Source organism: Octopus sinensis, linkage group LG6, assembly GCF_006345805.1.
Source record: "Octopus sinensis linkage group LG6, ASM634580v1, whole genome shotgun sequence".
Taxonomy (NCBI): domain Eukaryota; kingdom Metazoa; phylum Mollusca; class Cephalopoda; order Octopoda; family Octopodidae; genus Octopus; species Octopus sinensis.
Genome location: NC_043002.1, coordinates 77,919,366 through 77,933,834, shown reverse-complemented (window position 1 = coordinate 77,933,834; position 14,469 = coordinate 77,919,366). Strand labels below are relative to the sequence as shown.

At 33.8% G+C, this 14,469-nt stretch overlaps 1 protein-coding gene across 3 annotated transcripts in view; it reads right to left on the bottom strand.

Moving 5' to 3' along the window:
* Positions 1–14,469, bottom strand: part of LOC115212798 (E3 ubiquitin-protein ligase SMURF2) — a 117,143-nt gene that overhangs the window by 30,846 nt on the left and 71,828 nt on the right. The gene's annotated exons all lie outside the window — the stretch shown is intronic.

Sequence of the window (14,469 nt, the reverse complement as noted above, 5' to 3'; positions counted from 1 at the left end):
TCTGTGTTTCTTTCTCACACAGTTCAACAAATATATGCCTAGGAGTGAATCCAATAAATTATTTCCAACTAAACAACTATTACGATAAGCTGCTTTTTATCTTTGCTCTACCTCCTTAAGTAGAAGGGAAAACAACAAATTCTATAGGGACAGCTTTAAAAGTAGAGAGAGAGAGAGCCTTGTTGGGAAAGTAGTAACAGCCCCTTGGTAGTATGCCATCCTGCTAAGCATCTATTTGCTGTTTAGTTCCACCAAGAACTATATTAACTGAAATAGGAATAAATGGCAAGTTGACATTTCAAGCCCTACACTTAAAAGTATTTGCTTTTGAAGTGCAAATAATATGAAAAGCAATAACAGCTTATATGAGCAAACTATTCCTTTCTTGAATGTTCTATTATTGGAAACTGAGCCCAAATTCTAGGATGCAATGCAATTTGATAGCCAGAGTTGCTGCTAAGAGCTTATCAGTTAATAAAACAAGCCAATAATATTTTTGAAAGGTAGGGTATGTTAAATACTTGTATTTAGAGATATTTAAAATAATGCCACATTTTTACGTTCAACTTAGTAAAAATACTATATTTTTGAATGAAGGTACCCCCACTCATACTAATGAAAGTATTAAGTAAATTTAACTTTAATAGGTAGTACAAAGGATAAAAACTTTGGAAGGTGATGGACTGGCAGGGTTATTAGATAGTCAGATAATATACCTAGAGGTATTTTATCATGGTTCTTTACATCCCGAGTTCAATTTTGACTTTAAATCATTTTGGAGGAGTGATGCAATCAAGAGCTAGTTAAATACAGGGTAGGTTTCTTTATATCCTTGATGTGAATAGATTTTTATACATGAAGGTTTTCCTACCAAGAAAATGTGAAATACTTATAAGAGGGGACTTCCTTATATCTAGTCTCAAAGCAATAATAGAAATTGAATCAGAAAGATAAATATACTATCCATAGTAAGTCAATAATTAGCAAATAAGAAGAGTAGGTGTCAATATTTAACTTTTTAACAAGTAACCTAATAATTTGCTTCATAAATTAGGGCTAAAAAGAATGGTTAGATGAAAATTGAACCTTTTCAATTCTATTTATTAGAAATTAATTTTTATAGAGAGAAAGTTTAAAAAACGTAAAAGGGACAAGAAGTCTCTTGTGAGCTTTATATCATCATATAAATATATGTATTAATTGGAGAGGCATGTGGCTTTGTAATTAGGGTGTTAGACTCATGATTGTAAGATTATGGTTTCAATTCCTGGACTGGGCGACATAGTGTTGTTGTTGAGCAAAACACTTCAATTCATGTTGCTCCAGTCCACTCAGCCAACAAAAATGAATAATCCTGCAACAGACTAGTGTCTGGCCCAAGTCACAGAAACCAAGAAACCAACCCTATGAGTCTCTGTGATGTGGGAAGAGCCTTTATCTTTATCCTTTATATGTATTAATTACTTATTTCAATAGGTAATTGAATTCATGATTAAAAATTAATTTAATTTTGGTTTGTGTGTGTGTGTATAACTTGACATACCCTATCATCTTCAAATAGAAAGGAAACATCACATATAAAGTGAAGAACATGGCATATTATTTAGTCCTAAAAATACTGACTGCTGGGAAAAAATGTGACAGTCACAGCTAGAATGTCTGATTATACATTGGTCTACTTAATTTTGGTTAACTTGGAAGTTAATTGACACCAACAGTAACTATCTATTTACAGATATGCAAACTGATCTAACAAGAGTTGTACTATTGGCCTAAAAGCAGATCAATGCTAGCAGTGGAATATGAATTGCATATTTTTGTACCTTTCCACCTCCATATAATTGATGTTTATGATGATGTAATAAATAGTCTTTTATAATTTTATTGGTATCAGCCATTGAACTGCAGTCATGTATGTTAGAGCATAGCCTTGAAGGGGTTACTTGATCGAACTGACTCCATAACCCAGTTTTAAGTCTCTCTTATTTTATAGGTCTCTTTGTAAAGTCACTAGGTTATGGGGATGTAAACAAACCAGTACTAACTGACCAGGAGAGCCAAAGATATATATAAAGGACAGCTGCATAATTTCAGTTAGCTAAATTCACTCGTTGGTCTAGGGCCATAGTTGAAGATACTTGCTCAAGATACCCTGCATTTACAGCCATAGAACTTACAACATGAAAGATAATTAGGTCAAATGACACACCCTACTGTTTTCATAATAAAATAAATAAAAAGACATGGCATTAGATAATTTAATCGGAAATATACTGTGACTGCTGGGAAAAAAATGTTTTGGTCACACCTAAAATACCTTTGATCATATATATATGATCAGTCTTCTTGATCTTGGCTAACCTGAAATTAATTGCCAACAAATACCTATGGATATACCAACTGACCTAACAAGAGTTACAGCATTGGTCTAGAAATATCAATGTTGACATTGTGAAATATATAATCTATATATAAGAGTATATAGGTGCAGGTATAGTCATATGATTAAAAAGCTCACTTCAAAGGCACATTGTTCTCAGTTCAATCCCACTTCATAGCAGTAGTAGCTCGGTGAGTGAAATTTGTTAGAAACTGCACAAAAGCTTGCCATGTACACTCACAAATACATTGTATATACAAGTGTAAAATTGGTGCATTGAATAGTGTCTCTTTATGCCAAAAGGTAATAACTATTTCATAAATGAAAGTACTAGAATCAACATAATTGACTAAAAACCTTGAAGACATTGTCCCAGCATGACTATAGTCCAAAGACTTAAACCTTTAAAAGAATAGTTTAGGAGGTGGGCAAAAGAAATTGTTGCAAGGAGAAAAATTCAAAGAACAGGATATAAAAATAGAATGATTGTAAACTGGTTTCAAAAGACTGTCACACAGAATTAACTATTGCATTAATAATAATATTCATTTATAATGATGCCTAATGGTTCCAACATTTTAATTTAATTTCTCCAGACAGACAAATTTTAGAAATCCCTTGGGGATCTCTAAATGAGAGTAACAAAAGATTACAAATAACAGAGCAACATAATTTTAACATATTTACAGATGTGATTCCATGTAAGCATGAGCTCTCTCTCTCTCTCTCACACACACACACACACACACACAGAGTATAGATATTATTTTTGTTATTTTGTGATCCTTTCAACCTAGTTTCTGCCACTTACTACTGAAAGCTTGAAGATACTCTTTCAAAATTATACATACATGCTGAGAGAGAAAGAGAGAGAGAGAGAGATATATGGAAGAAAACTTTAAAATTAGTTAAATTTGATTAAAATTTTTTTCAGTTATTTATCACCTGCTCCTGTTACTACCACCCCATCCATTCCATCATCATCAGAAAGAATGTTTTGTAATCAGGTAATCTTAGAAGAAAGAGATTAAGTAAGAGTTAGATTTATTGGCACAGCTGTTTTCCAAGAATTTATAAAGGTTTTCTATAAGAGTTAGAAGTGCTTTTGAAAACTGTTTTACATTAATATAATAACTTTCTTGTAATTTTTTTTTCTCCCTCAATACTACTTGAAAATTGTAAGAGGTAAACAAATACTGCACTAACTGAAAAAAAAGCATAGGTAATGAAAAAGTATTCTAAGTCAAGATACTCGGTTGATTAGTACATTATCTACCAAATGCTTTGGTAATCCCACATGTATCTCTGTAGTGTTAGATCCTCAGCAAATATATTTTAAGTCCTAGAAATATATGTTCATTATAAATGGGTTAAACATTGCTAGAGAAACTGACCAAACTATAATTTCTACCAAGCCCAGTACACTGCACTTAACAAGTAGACAGTGGTATAATGAATGACTAAGATTTATTGTACTTAATGTTTGACTTAAGTATTTTTGCTCAACAAGTACATCCCTGAAATATATATGAATAATATGGATGTATGAGTAATGAGCAGTTTTTTTGTAAACTGTTCCAGTCAAATAAGAGGCTCAGAGTTACCAACATGAAAAATAAATGTTTGCTTGATGCTCTTGTATGATGAGGCTGGGGGTCATCTCAGATTAGTGCTCTGAGAGGTATCTTAGTGTATAGAACTGGCCAGGTTCATCGGTGCTCCTGTGCCAGCTCCTCTGCATCCTCTAAGACAATGTTGAGCCTCTGGCCCTACTCATATTCTAACTCCAACACAACTTATTTTGAAAATATATTTAAGATATGAGTAATGTATCTGCTTTGAATATTGTATTTGTAGACAAATCCTGATCCCCACCTTTCTAAACACCTATTTCTTTACTACCCACAAGGGGCTAAACACAGAGGGGACAAACAAGGACAGACAAACGGATTAAGTCGATTATATCGACCCCAGTGCATAACTGGTACTTATTTAATTGACCCCAAAAGGATGAAAGGCAAAGCTGACCTCGGCGGAATTTGAACTCAGAACGTAGCGGCAGACGAAATACCACTAGCCAATTCACCTAGAGTGCTAACGATTCTGCCAGCTCGCCGCCTTTCTAACACCTATTACTCGCAATAACCCCATGGGAGCGCTCTGCCTAGGTTAAGTTCAATGATACAAACTTCAAGATAAGTTATGAAGTCTACCTAGAGTTGTAAGAATTCATGACTAAAATATAACAATTGGCTTCTTACATGACTCACTAGTTAATAATTCACTAGGCTAAGAACCATAAAGAGGATTAATCATTCAAAGTGCTTATCATGGCAGTAATATGGTATCAATACATTAACAGCTTATATCAGTCTATTCTACAACAACAACAAATCATTTACCGACATTTTCCTCAATATATATATATGTATATCTTCAATAACACAAAACAAAAGATTAATAATCTATTGTCCTTCGCTTCCCTTGGATTCTAACATCTATGCATAATTTTATCTATACAGAATTTCCTTTTATGAAATATTAGATTTATTTATATGCAAAATGATATGTTATTGCAAAAAGAATTATCAGTGTGATTTTTATCTGTAGAAGGGAGTGGGTTCACTTTCAGGAGAAACTTAATTCTGCTAAACTGCCGAAAGCACAATATTATAAGATCAAATTCAGATATTTGAGAAAAAAAAACCCTACAGTGGCCAACTGCTTCTAAAGATCCATTGACTCATATCTTCACTATCTACTAACATTTTGCCATATGTGAAGCTCATTAAAATGAATCTTGCAAGATGAATATCTGCAAACAAAATAAAACTAACCTTACCAATCTGGAGTGCAATCAAAAGTTTAGACATTACACAGTGTTTATAGAAAAAACACATTTCATATTGTAAATTTAATTCAATACTATATTTCTCATCTAAAATCTATTAGTAGACAGACGCAGCTTATTACTTATGAAATAAATAACGAAACACTTTCCTTAATATTTTATTTGTTGTAGAATTGTTACATTAGCTAAACAATAAATATTTGTTTCGAACCAAGATAATTTTGGCAATGAGCTGAAGTTTTTTTTTTTTTTTTTTCAATAGCCACACAATTTAAACAGATCTACAAAATTGCTTCCATTCAAAGATTATCCTAACCTTGGACATCTTTTTTTTTCTTTTAACATCAGTTATTTGAGAATCGATATGGATTATTCCTAAGGTTATTTATTAATTTAACACTATTTTAACTACCATCTGCTGCCATCTCACAGCAGTTTCTCTTCCGTCGGATATTTTTTCTCATTATTATATCACCATGATAACAGCAAATTCCTATTTCAATTATAAAATTAGAAACAGGTTTAAAACAAATTTCTTTAACAACTTACATCAAACAAAATATACACATGTAGATGCAAATACACATTCATACACAGACAAATACATATGCATATAAATTACCAAAACAACTAATACTATGTCACATTAGTTTATCAATGTATTAAGCACTTTAGTTGCACTGACTAATTATATATTCTCTGAAACTGTTTAAAATTTTACATTTGAGAAGAAAGTGAGAGAATGAGAAAAAAAAGAAAAATAGAAAAGGTTGTTAAAAAAAGCCACACACACAATGTCATCATTTATTCTGCATTAGGAGATAAAAGGTTAAAATTGGCAACAGAACAGTTGTTGGCACCATTTACAATGAAAGTTAATCAAGGTAAAAAGCTTTGGAGCTGTGGGTGCTTCCCTCTATTGATGTTAACTGAACATGTTATGGTAGTTGTCTTCATTTATATATATATATACATTGCCCCCCCATCCTTAATATATTCTTATATTAGTGTTGTTAATAGGACATTTTATGCCAGATAAATGAAGAACTGAAAGAAAAAAAAACAAAACAAACAAAAGTGCATCTTCAGATCAATGTTGTAATATTAGAAACCTGGAATATTTTCCAGTACATAATTATTGGAGAGAGATATTGATCCTTTACACAAGAAAAAAAAAAAAAAAAGAAGCCAACTAAGGTTGAGTAGGGAAGGTAAAAGGAGCAGGAAAAAAGGTGGGGGAGAGAGAAATAAATGAATGAATGGAAAGAAAAAAGAAGGGAGGAAGAAGAGAATGGAATAGCTTGCTACAGCATGGCAGTATGAAATAAAATTATCATCATCAGGTATCTGAATACCTGCCACCAACCCTCACACCTACAAGCCACAAGTCAGCCAGCCATTGACAGCTGTGGCAAAGAATCTAGATAACTTCTTAATATTTCAGTATCAAAATGCATTTATAATGCAGAGTCAACTAACATGGATAAAAAGGAGAATATACAAATATTCAGTACATCTTAAGAAACTGCTAAGATTTCCACCAAGAATGAAGAAAGATAACAATGAAGAAATAAAAGGAATGATCTTTTATTTTTTGAATTCTGTGGTGGAATTAACACCCAACCCATTCCTGACATTGAATGTTTCAAAATACTATGAGAAGCAGAGTTGAATGGTTTAATATCTAAGGATTCTTACAAGCAGTAGTAATTGATTAAAATTCTATAGAAATAAGAGTTAGTTATCAAAGTAAATAAATGAATAAATGAAAAGGACCTTATAATACCTTTCAGAAAACACTTGGTTGGAAAATATTGATTTATTTTTATTAGTCCCCCCACCTACACTTTTATATATTACTTTTAGTTAAAATATTAAATTTGAAAATTACATTTCTAGTTTTCTCTTGCTTTTGGCATTAAGTTTTTCTTTTTATTGAATAAATAAATATATTTAATTACAACATAGTCAGCTAATTGCAAGGTCTGGATAAATTTAGAAGTCATTTTAACTAATCATTTTTAAGTACCTACTAATAGTAAATGAAAAGTTACTTAGTGAAAGAATTAAAAACAAGAAAAAATGAGAACTCATTCTGAAACTACTTTAGAAAGATAGAAGTTGACACAGAATAACAGATGTTGGAGTGATTAATCACAGCATTGGATGTTCTTATCAGATAACTAAAACAGTGGAGTCACTAGAGAGTACACATGGGATGCATAGATTTTGATATGTTTGGGCTGGTTGGTTGGTAGGTAGGTAGGTAGTAATTTAATCTAACTGAAAGCAAAATTATGACTTTAAAGAGTGTATGTGTGTGTACAGGTATGTATGTATATAGTGGAGTCCATTCACATGGTTTCAGGTTCAGTCTCACTGCAGTGCCACCTCTTGAATAAGAGTTCTCTAGTACAGTGCTCTGCAACCATTTTTTCACTTGTAGTACACTTATATTTTTTTTAGTATTTGGTGACACACTTGAACTAAAAAATAACTAAAAGTATAGGGGAAAAAATTACATTCAGGTTACACTGCGGCACACCAGTGTGTCACAGCATATCGGTTGCAGAGCACCATTCTTGTATAGTCCTAGGCCAACTAAAACTTTGCAAGTATATTTGCTAGGTCGATGCTGAAAGAAGCCTGTTTTGTGTGTGTTTGAGATAGTTCTGAGTGTGACCATCATACAAGTGGTATCATTCACTTCCAATCTGCCATGAAAACACACCTGGCTATGCAGAAATATTCTTTTCTACTCTAAGCACAAGGCCCAAAATTTTTGGAGAGAGGGCCAGTTGATTAGATCGACCCCCAGTATCCAACTGGTATTTAATTTATTGACCTCGAAAGGATGAAAGGCAAAGTCGACCTCTGCAGAATTTGAACTCAGATTATAAAGACAGACGAAATACTGCTAAGCATTTCACCCAGCATGCTAACGTTTCTTATTTCTTTATTGCCCACAAGGGGGCTAAACATAAAGGGGACAAACAAGGACAGACAAAGGAATTAAGTTGATTACATTGACTCCAGTGCGGAACTGGTACTTAATTTATCAACGTCAAAAGGATGAAAGGCAAAGTTGACCTCGGCGGAATTTGAACTCAGAACATAAAGACAGACGAAATACCGCTAAGCATTTCACGCGACATGCTAATGTTTCTGCCAGCTTGCCGCCTTCCTGGCTATGCAGAAATAGCACTTTGTTTGGAATCAAGATACACAAACACACACAACCACAAAAACAAAACAGGAAGCTATCATTCGTGAGCATGACCTAATAGCATGTAACATGCTTTAGATAATTGTTTTAGGTGTCTATGGAGACATCCCATCCTTGGCCTAGTAAGTGGAAGCCCAGAATATGACAGCTGGAAGTAGAAGGGCTGCATCAACAATCTGCTGGCACTCATTTACAGCTGAATAGACTGGAGCAACATGAAATGAAGTGCTTTGCTCAAGACACCAATGCATTGCCTGGTCAAGGAATCAATCTCATGACTGCAAGCCCAACACACTAACCACAGTAAACCTTCACAATACATGAATGTATGTGTATGCATGTGTGAACTCACAGCAACCTATTTCTTGATGAGGTGGGTCTTTTTAAAGAATCTACATCTATTAAATAAGAAAGTATACAAAGATTGTAAAATGCTGTGTATTTACACAGAGCATTTTACAGTCATTTAAAACACAGGGTAGTCTGCAGTTCAGTCACCAAGATTGTTGCAACAGTTGTTTTTATACATTGCCAAACAGCTCAATCAATGACCTGGTCTAACCCTCATCCTTCATCCTTGATCCATGAGTGTTTTTAGCGACACTCACTGAAATAAGTGTTCAATTTTAGAAATAATTTCCTCAGTGCTTAGATATTAAAAAACAAAAACAACCGAATAGGCAAGGTTTTAACTAATGTACTATCTAGATTGAACACTAGTAAGCTTAACCACTTTGCCATTATTTTATACCAGATATGTAAGCAAAAGAGAGTGAATGCTAATGCATATATGGTAAGACAAAAGAAAGACTGATTTTACAGTTTATTTTAGAATGTAAATTATGAGGTGACTGGAACTGATATAAAAATTTGAATTACTGAATCATTAAATTTTTATTAACAATCATTTTTCATTTGAATGGGGGCAATATTAATTTTTGCAAAATATCTAGTAATGGAACCACTGTGACTATCTCATGTAAAAAAGGTAGATTTATTTTGTAGCATTATGACATAACTATGATGTAATCACAAGCATCTATTGAGGTTTACTTGGTAGGAATTAATTTTCATCAACCAATCAGTAACTTGGGCTCAGTACATTTTTTTTTAATATGTTCCTAATCAGCTGTAATTGATTTCTACTCAAGTTGTTGCCTGAAAGACATTCCGTTCTACACATGTTGCTAGCTGGAGAACAGAAATTCTACACTTTTCAGCTAGTCTTGATAGGCATGTTTAACTGAACTGTAGCACCATACATCAGTGAAGTTTTTTTTTTTTTTGCTCTCTAAAATCCTACAGTAATAGGAATACATGTGCATGCATGCATGCACACACACACACAGCAGACATATGTACATATGAGCTGGCATCGGGAAGGACAGGCCTTAAAACATTGCCTAAAATCTCTCATTCAAGCCATACTAGCTTGGAAAAGAAGACATAAAAACGTAATTTGTGTGAGTGTGTGTGTGTGTGTATATATATCAACAAACAGATGAATATATATATGTGAATGCATAAACACATGTATCAATTTGCAGATTTCAGACATTATGCCTACATTTCTTAATGTTGAATCATCAACGAAATCATCATCATCATCATATACAGACAAAATACCATGTGTATCCTGGCTTTTAGAATAGATACACCATATTCTTGCATATCACAGAAAGTACCTAAAAAGGTTAACACCAGGAAGGTGCATCCGGTGGCAAAGCACTGCCTTAAAGTGATCTGTCCAACTCATGCGAGCATGGGAAAGCAGATGCAAAAATTACGACAAACATCATACACACATGCAAAGACAGTGTACCAGGCATGAAAGTCTCAGAACTCGATGTATTTGTAGAGTAACTATTATTGTAGATACTGGAACATTCAATGCCCCACAATTATTAGTTGTCTCATTTCTAAATTATAATGTGTGTGTGAGACAGAGTGGATTGGTGAGAGGGTCAAATAGGTCTTATGGCCTCCCAAGTTTCAACATTATTCATTCTCACCATTTAACCATGTCTTCCTATCCATCACTCTCCCATACTGGTACCATGAAAAATATCTGCAGTACTCTGCCAAGTGGTTGGTATTAGAAAGAGCATCCAGCCATAGAAACCAAGTGGATGTAAAATGACAATGAACACACAAGTCTTAATTGACAGACTGTAGACCTTACAATGTATATTCTTTAATGCTAAAATTGAAGTTTTTATATTGGAAACACTTTGTGCTATTCAAACTGGTACAAGTCAAACATCTAGTGGTAATTAGAAAATACATTTACATTATGTATTTCCTACAAAACTAACCCAAATATATTACTGGTAGTTCCTGTCCTTAAATATAGTGTTTAGCCAATTCCCATCATTAATGATCATAATTAAGGAAGGATTAAGGAATTCTATTGAAAAGTGGATGTGTACAGGAAGCAAATATTACACAGGATGAGAGCAATAAAAAAAAAAAGAAAAAGTTTTTAAAGCAAAATTTTTAGGACAAGAGAAAAAAAAATAACAAGTATTAAACAATGTGAATATTAAGTTATATACCATCAAGTGTATGAATTAATTATGTGTAAAAAAATAATTTTTTAAAATCTCTTTAAAATGATTTTAGAACAAGAATAAAATTAATACTCCTATATAGAAGTAATTAATACTGAAATATAATTAAGAAAGAGCAATCAGAATATACTATTAACTTTGAAGAATATTTAGGAATACTCAACAGTATCAAAGAAATTTTCCTTCGTTTTCATATCGCCTGATCAAATTTCCCAAACTAATCTAATGTCAAATAATGGTGGCGCGCACACACACACACACACAAACATATACTTTATTCATTTGTGGGTTGATCGAACCCCACCCCCCTTTTATCCCCAAAAGAAAAGCTCTACCTTGTAATTTGTCCCGTCTGTGCGCAGCCCTGTGTGGCTAATAAAGAAACATATTTATTTGTGGGTTAACAAGGCTACCAACGGTTTCATGCAGACAATCTCAACAGTTATCAAGGCTGCCAGATGAGAACATTGTTGAACACTCGTTCTCACTGTTTGATATTAGTGTATATTCAACTGTTTGTTTAAGAGTGTTTTTTTTTTTTTTGCATGCTTTCATGGGTTACATGTTTTACTGCTGGATCCCCTTTCTGTTGCTAACCCTTACTTTTTTTCTCAGCAAGGGATCTCTGATTCTGCATGACTTGAAAGATGTGAAGCAAGCAGATGGTCATTTGAAAAGAGGACCGACAACAACAGCACACAGAAACTTTTGGAGAATCAAGTAAAATGTAAGTCCACACACACAACTGGCTAGGATGTTGCACTCCCAATTGCGAGATAGGGTTTCAGTTCCCAGACCAGTGGTGTATTGTATTCTTATGTTGCAAATGGGTCACCAACCCTGTGACAGACTGGCATGCTGTTCAGTGGGAATGGACTATCCACTAAGCTAGCAATGTGGCATCATTTGAAAGCTGAAACAATACATAGTGCATTTTGATTAGAAGTGTGTAACATTTGGTAGTCTGGTCTATACTATTATAGTACTCCACCACACATATGCCTGATGGTCTTATTTCAGTTTCTGTCAACCCACTTACTCACAAGGTTATATAGCACAAGACCTATTTGTATGCATGTATCATCATCATCATCATTTTAATGTCCACTTTTCTAATGTTTGCATGGGTTAGACAGAATTTATTGCGGTACATTTTCTGTAGCTGGATGCCACCCTCACCGGTTTCCAAGCAAAGTAATATTTACCCCATAGTCAAACAGATTATCACAGAAAACTAGAAATGAACAATACTATGACAGTGATGACTGCTTGCAATCCCACTCACAAGGCTTTGGTTGGCCCAGTACTACTGTAGAAGACACTTGCCCAAGGTACTGTGCAGTAGGACTGAACCTGAAATCACAATCCAGTCAGGATCACTCTCTTTTTCAAATGCATCTATTACTATATTATCAATTTTTATTTCTTACAAAAAAAAATAGTAGGTGTGTGAGTTGAAGGAGATTTGGTTACTATTTCTAGCAATTAAACCACAAAAAATGTCCCCTTGAAGATGATGGTAGATGCAGAAAGTGTAAGAATGCAACCAGACTGGCAACAGATTGGATTAAATGTCCCCAGTCTAGATTACAGGGATTTTCTTTTTGGTGGGTTCATAAGAATTTTTAGGCCAAGATTCAGTCTCCTGAGGATTTCTTAAAGCTGAGAGATATAATAGGATTTAAGATAGATTTGTATAAAAACTATATGCAGAGGACCATTTAAAAAAAAAATTTATTTTATGAGGTTTATAATTTAAGAGGCTGAGTATTTGAATCTAATTACATGCATTACGTAGTTGTTTAACCCTAGGTTAACCTTAATCAAGCATACCTATGATCAAAGACATAATATTCCATCTTTTAGGGTTATACATAGTTAATGTGTCTCCCCCCAACTCCTAGATATATATTTTTTAAAGATAACAGACTATGATTAGAATTGGCTACTATTTTTAGGAGATCAAAGCTACCTCTTTGTTTCAGGCTAAGGCACTTCTCTCTGTTTGGCATTAAGTCCCATTCCTACTTCATGGCTGAGTGGTTAGCAGTAGAAAAATCCCACAGACTGATATCTCATAAAGCTGGGGGAAGAGGATGGAGGTCTTCTGACATCAATGACATCATTGAAAACTTTTCTTTCTACAGTGATTCAACAGTTTCCTGTTGCCCCCACTATATTTAATAGTGTTTGAGTTTACACTAGGCACCAATTAAAAATTCATCTACACTGTTTATAGTGATAAGTTATTCCTCATCCTGGTACCTATATACAACCAAGAAGCCTGGGTCACCAAGACATAGCACAGTGTCAGCAGCAAAATATTAATAGCTGAATCTTTGGCTAACAAACAAGCATCTTATAGATTCAGTCAGTTGATAGTCGAAGACAATAATAGCAAAATGAAAATATAAACAATTATACTCACCGACAAAGTGAGTGTGCTTATACGTATGTGTGTGCATGTGCACACATGTATACGTGTGTTCATGTGTGAGAGCATATGTATGCGTGTGAGTGTGTGTGTATTATCAAGCTTTAGCTTAATTGAAAAAAATAATCGAGACAGTGTTTACCCCTCTAGGAGACTTTCCAGTCTGAAACAGCAGGATAACTAAACAACTTTGTCTACGACTTAAATTTAGCAGACCTAATTTGAGATGTAGCTAGCTAGCACACGTGGCAACATGTGGTAGAAAGCTAGCCTAGCCTAGGAATCAGGTTTGATATCTAGCCACTCCAAGTTCAAACCTTGACAGATCCAAATGGACCTTTCTTCTGCCACATGTTGATAAAGTAAATACTAAAAATCTTTTTTGTTTTTATTTGTTGAATCTAGAAGGGACAGAACCCCTAACTTTTACAGGCCCTCTGTGACTAGTGAAATTGGTGCCATTGTTCTGATCAACACATGTATAACAGACAAGAGTGATGTGGAGATTTCAGATACTGGTGTGAATTTATTTCAATGTATCTGTGTCCCAATAAAATTTGCAATAAGCCAGGTCAAAAGCCATCATTATTCAGTTATACTATTATAATAGTGGGTTTGGTCTTTATTAATAGAGTCAGATTAGATGCTTTTTAAAATTCATTCTGGCACCCCTTGACTAGATTCCAATATCAACAAAATTTATAGAGCAATTACAAGTAACAAACATCTGTTGTTAGAGCCTATGTATGAGAGAACAGAAGATAAAATTGTCCAGCCCTCTTAAAACTGTATTGCGATGTCTTCTCTCTTATATACATAATATACACCATATATATGTATATGTGAGTGTGTGTGTGAAGTAGAGGCAAAAATCAATTGAAGACATACTCTAGTTATTATTGTGAAATCAAAGATTTTCATTTACACTGTACTTCCAGATTTCTTGAGAATAAACAGATGGTATTTATCAACTGAAGTGACACCTAACATTTATAAGTTCAATTTCTC